This window comes from Otolemur garnettii, unplaced genomic scaffold (assembly GCF_000181295.1).
Source record: "Otolemur garnettii isolate 467f Iridium unplaced genomic scaffold, OtoGar3 scaffold00007, whole genome shotgun sequence".
Lineage (NCBI taxonomy): Eukaryota > Metazoa > Chordata > Mammalia > Primates > Galagidae > Otolemur > Otolemur garnettii.
The window spans coordinates 36,123,609-36,129,575 of NW_003852402.1; the positions used below are offsets into that span (position 1 = coordinate 36,123,609).

General features: G+C 40.4%; 1 pseudogene; it reads right to left on the reverse strand.

The window, feature by feature from the left end:
* LOC100948150 overlaps window positions 1-4,458 on the reverse strand; it is a 5,480-nt pseudogene extending 1,022 nt beyond the window's left edge.
* Window positions 4,459-5,967: the final 1,509 nt, after the last annotated feature.

Here is a 5,967-nt window from a genome sequence, read left to right on the forward strand (position 1 = left end):
ATATATATGTGTGTATGTGTATATATATACACACACACAACCCCAATACTGCCCCTACCATCACTTCCAGTAACTTAGTCTCATAATATTTATCTAGTTTTATATTTCATTTTCTTATTTTAAAATATTTCATTACATAATCTTTTCACTGCACCATCAGGTGTAACAGAAAATGTGATTCCCAGTTCCTACACCACATCCTGAAAAATATCCATTTGTACTTCTATATTTATATCAGTCCTCCACCCCATCCCATAATTCCCCCACCTCTTGTAGGTCTTTTGCTTAAAGCAGGAAACTATTTTCTTAGGTAACAAAATATATACAGAAGCTATATGAAATAATGGTTAGAGTAAGTGGGGACGGTTGCTTGTGGGGGCAGGGAGGAAAGGTTAAGTCCAGCCTAGGTGGGAAGCATCCCTGGTGTCCATTAAGGTGGAGGAGGGCAGAGCATAGACAGGCAGCATCACACAGGTGGGCTCTGTGTGACCCAGGAGGAAGTGGCCTTGCCTCAGGAAGGAAGGCTTCCCAGTCCTTTGCCAGCTGTTGTCATGAATAGAGGCAACTCAAGGTACCTGATCACATGGACTTTTAAGTCCTTGGATTTCTCTTTCCTTTTTTTTTTCTTTTTTTTTTGAAACAGAGTCTCACTATGTTGCCCAGGGTAGAGTGCTGTGATGTCACAGCTCGTGGCAACCTCAAACTCTCCAGCTCAAGTGATTCTCTTGCCTCAGCCTTTCAAGTCACTGGGACTACAGGAGCCCACCACGATGCCTGGCTATTGTATTGTTGCAGTTGTCATTGTTGTCTAGGATTTCTGTTTCTTAAGCCCGACCACTGTTGCAATCCCTTCAAAGTCCCTTTCATGCAGCGACTGCCACCGTACGATCTCACCCTTGGCCTCTGCAGCTTGCCAGGCCCTTGGCCCGCAGTAGCCGAGCCTCAGCCTCCTGCTCCCCCTGCAGTGGGGCTCAAGCATCTGCTGGCCTGGCCACATCTTCACACGCCGGTGGAGGCAGCAAGGAGTGTGGCCAGGAGGCGAATGTAGTCACGCAGGACCTCTGCGAGGAGGAGAAAGCCATTGCAGGCCTGGTGGAGCGTCTCAATCTTTTCCTCTACCTCAGCCAGCTGGGAGGGTGCCTGTGACATGCTTCCCAGAGCTCCCGAGCAGGACTCGACTCTGCAAACTGGGCTGTGTTCATTGCAGGCTCTTTCCCGTGGTTGACTATTGTTACAACAGCAGGCAGTTTCCCTAAGTGCTGCTCCTACCTCCTGGAGCTTCTCCACAAACCAGATGTCTGATTCATTCATCTTGATGGCCATTTTGCTGTCTGCATCGGTGGCTTTGTTGGATGTCTTGAGGGGACCAGCACCAAGGTGTGTGGGTCTGGGTACCCACAGCACGTAGCAGTTCTTCTTTTTTAAAAAAACTCTCTGACATCAGGGTCCTGGAACATGGCAGGATGACTCCCAGTCCTCTGAAGGTAGCTTTCTAAATCAGCCCTCCAGTTTTTAAGAAATTCTGTAGAAGGAGAATCTTCCTTCCCAACTTTCACTTTTGTCATTAGGCTTTTCTCAGGTGGAGGAGGGACCATGAAGCCATTCTGAGAGTGTTTCTCTGAAAGCGTCTCATAAAGACCCAGAAAGGCACTGAATCTTCTTTTCACAGCAAACTGTTTACTTCTGAACATTGTAAACTCATCTGTGCTGTAACTTTATAGGCCACATAAGCATTCATACCACCCCCTGCCTTTCCAGGATCAGTTATAGCAACTCGCAAATCAGATCCGTCCTCCTGTTCTCCTTGCCTCAGTCTACCAGTGGTTCTCAACCTGTGGGTCACAACCCTTTTTAGCAGTGAAATACACTGTGGTATTAGGAAGGTTGAGAATCACTGCCTATCTCCTTATAGCTTTGCTGAGGTTTAGAAGAGTATGTGGCTTCCTGGGAGGAAGAGAAATGAGTGTTTTGGCCAGCAGCTTCTTCTGGTTGTTTTATGTGCTATTCCGGGACAGTTCCACAGTGGCATCTGCAAAGAGGTCTTGTGGCTCTTGGTCTTGTTTCTCCTGGATCTCATTTTGTTTGGAACCATTGTTGATGGGAAGAAGGGATGTAGTTCTCTCTGGAGACTGCGGTTTACTTGTTGCAGCAGCTGGTGAAAATGTCCTGTCCCTCAGTGTCACTGTCCCGTCTCAGGTTCTGACCCCCCTGCTGCTCCCTTGGACTCTGACTCCAGGCCACAGAAGGAAGCCTCTTCAAAGTGCTACAGCCACCACCACCTGATGCAGAAGCCACCTATATTCTATTTTTTTTTTTTAACTAAACAACTATTTTGGGCATTCTCCATCTTCAAATAGTTTTTAAAATGATTATTTTTCATGACAATATTCTATCGCATGGTTGTGGAATGTATTGGTTTAATAAATAAATGGGAGTAAAAGTATACCAAATTGGAAATTTATCCTAAATTCATGTAGAATCTAGGAGGGATTCTCAAAAGCAGTGAGATTATGTAATTTCACTTGATAGCCCCCTAGCCTGATGAATGCCTAGGTAGCCAAAAAAACAAGTTTAGTGTTGTAGAACAGACATGATGTTTGTATAGCATATGTTAATGAATCGAACACTCAGAAATGAGAAAATAAAGTTCTAAGTGTAAAGTTTCTCATCTTTCTAGGTTATGAATAAATGCTTAGTCATTACTGTGAGTTCCTCTTTTCCCAGGTAGATAATGTTTTCATAGCCCGTTGAAGTATCAAGGTTTTAACTATCTGTAAATGGAGATTAAGATACAATGATCATTGTTATGCTGTGATGGTAAAAAAAAAAAATAATCTCAGAGAATGGAATTCCTTGGTAATACTGGAAGTTCATTGGTGCCAATTTTTTAGAAATATAAGTATTTCTTATTTCAGAGTTTTACCAACCTCACAGTTTCCCGCTCATGATATTTAGGGTTGGAATTTATATGCTGGCCTCAAATTTTATTTCAATCAGCAGGAAATATCTCCTGTTGTTTTTATGCTCTTTGAGGTCATAATATGTAGTTTTAATAAAATGCACTGTTAATTAAAACAAGAGAAACATTGCTTCCACTTGTTAATTTTTTAACGAACAGAAATTTCCAAAAGAAGGAAACATCAAGGTCCTGAATAACTGCTTAGACTGAAGATTTTAATGTACTTTTTTGAAGACATGAATGAAGAATTACTAAATTATAAATGCCAAGAATTTGTATAGTATCACACATATTGTCTCATTTCTGCCCCCAGCATCTCTGAGATATGGAAATCATTATTCCAGTTTTTTTAGAGGAGAAATAGATGCTCAAAACCATTGTGACTTGCTCAGGCTACAGTTGCAGAAAATCTCAGTTCTGTGTAGTTTTGATCTTAGAGTAAATGTTCCTTCTGTCAAACATGATGGCTCTTGTACAATGGAGTAGCCACTAGAGAAAGAAGACACGATAGAAGAGTCTAAGGGTATTTAATAAATCTGTGTTAAACGTTCAGGGAGTGTAAACAGGTAACTCAGGAGTGAGAAGAAGCCCTGTAGCTTTTGCATGTGAGCTTTGCAGGAGGAAATGATCAGTGAAGTAAGGATGAGAAATATTTGAAATTCAAAACACACACAGAGTTTAGAAAAGTACTATGAGTAAGGAATTAGAGGGGTGAACTCCTCTGGTGGAAATCAATACCATGTTGTACCTTAGGAAAATCTCGATTTCTGGGGAGAATGACATGGTATAATAATGACATAGTATAATAAATCCTCTGAATTCTAAAGCTTCCAGGAATTTGGTGTTAATCCTGAAAGAACTGAAGGGTGGTTGCTGACTCCCTCCTGAGGGTTGTGGATTGAACATGATCCACCGGAGACAGATTCATTTAATATGAAATGTAACAACCCACTGTTGTTCACTCTAATCCGCTGGATGCTATTTGTTGGTGATAATTAATGAAGAGGTCTTGCAGCTAAAGGACTCAGGTCCCCATTTTTTTGCTAGTTCTCAGTAGGGTCTGTTCACAGCTCCTAGAGGCACACTCACCCAACTTCCTTGACACATTGTCAAGGAACAAAATTTCTCATGCATTGAATCCTTTTCTCTTAAAATTTCTTTGATTTTACCTTCTCCAGTGAGCTAAAGGAAATTCTCTGCCTTTAAAGGTTCATGCAATTATGCCCAGCACACCTAGACCTAATGTGCTTCTTTTAACATTAGAGTTCTTAATTATTTCTACAAAATCCCTCCAAAGCAGAACCAAAATTATTCCACGAGGCAGTATGTCTTCTGTGGGTTAAAGTCAATATTTTGAAGTCTAGCATCTATTTTATTAGCTCATTTACTTTACACAAGTGGATAAAGCATTTTTTAAGTAGACAAACTTGAACAACAATTCTGGAAAAACGTGGACAAAACAGATAGGCATAGGTGACACCAGTAACCCAGCTTCCCATTTTCCCACTTGCTTCTTAGGTTGATGGGAGGATATCACAAATCCAGGCATACTTCTCCTTTGGGATAAATGTAGCTCCAAGAACACAAGGTAAATGGCTCCTTCTAAGTTATAGCTCGGCTGAGTCCTCATTTTTTCTACTGCAGAGAGAGCCAGAGAAATATGGTTAGTTTCTGAGAAGTCATTTGAGTGGGATGGACCCAGCATAGGATATAAGCCTTGGTCCTTCTCTGCTTGTTTTTCCACTCTTCGTCAACAGATTACACCCAGTTTTCCCTCCCTCATTCCCCAAATCTGTTCTATCAGAAGAGATATGGAAGGGGTTTGGTGTTGGTGGGCAGTGCCCCCAGCATAATACCTTGGTAGAGAAATGATGTGAAGAAAAAGTAATCCTTGTACACTATTGATGGGAATGTAAATTAGTATAGTCATGGGGAAAAGTATGAAGGGTCTTCAAACAACTAAAAATAGAACTATAATATGATCCAGCAATCCCTTTTCTGGGTATTTAGCTAAAAGAAATAAAATCAGTATCTTAAAGAGGTACTTGCACTCTGATGTCCAATGCAGCATTATTCATAATAACCGAGATATGGAATCAAGCTGAGTATCCATCCCCAGACGAATGTTTAAAGAAAATGTGGTGTATACAAACAATGGAATACTATTTACCCTCAAAGAAGAGGGAAATCCTATCATTTGCCACAATGCAGATGAACTTGGAGAACATTATATTAAATGAAATAAGCCAGATACAGAAAATCAATACCATGGGGTAACATTTATATGTGGAATCTAAAAAAGTTGAACTCATGGAAGCAGAGAGGGGAATGGTTACCCAGAAGCTGGGGAATGGAGGGACTAGGGAAATGTTTGTTGACTGTTACAAAATTTCATTTAGACAGGAAGAATAATGTCAAGAGATCCATTGTACATCATGATGATTATAGTTAATAACTGTCTTAGATATAGTACTTAGAAATTGCTAAGAGTAGATTTTAAGTGTTCTCATCACAAAAAAATGATAGCTTTGTGAGGTGATGTGTAAGTTAATTAGCTTGATTTAACTGTTCACAGCATATACTTGTATCAAAACATTATGTTGAGTATCACAAATATATATATATATATATATATTTCTTTTTTATAGTCACTTTAAAGGGAACATTATTTATGAGAGTGTAAAAAGAGAGAGGCCCTGAAGTAAAATTACTACCATCTCGCAGACAAGTACATAAATGCTGCTTATTTATAATTTTTAAATTTGAAGGTGACAGACTAACAGATGGAGGGAATGGATGATGTGTTCCTGACACAAAGTACAGAACTGGCACGGAGGCAAAAATGAGAGGCTTTCTGGACATCTGCTGGAAGTCTCAGTTGGCTAAAATCAGAGCATTCGGCAAGTTCTGGACTTGCCTTGCTGATTACTTCATACCCCAAGAGACAGAAAGAACAAATACAGAAACTGCTGTTCTAATTTTGACCCTGACTTCAAGAAAATTGGTAT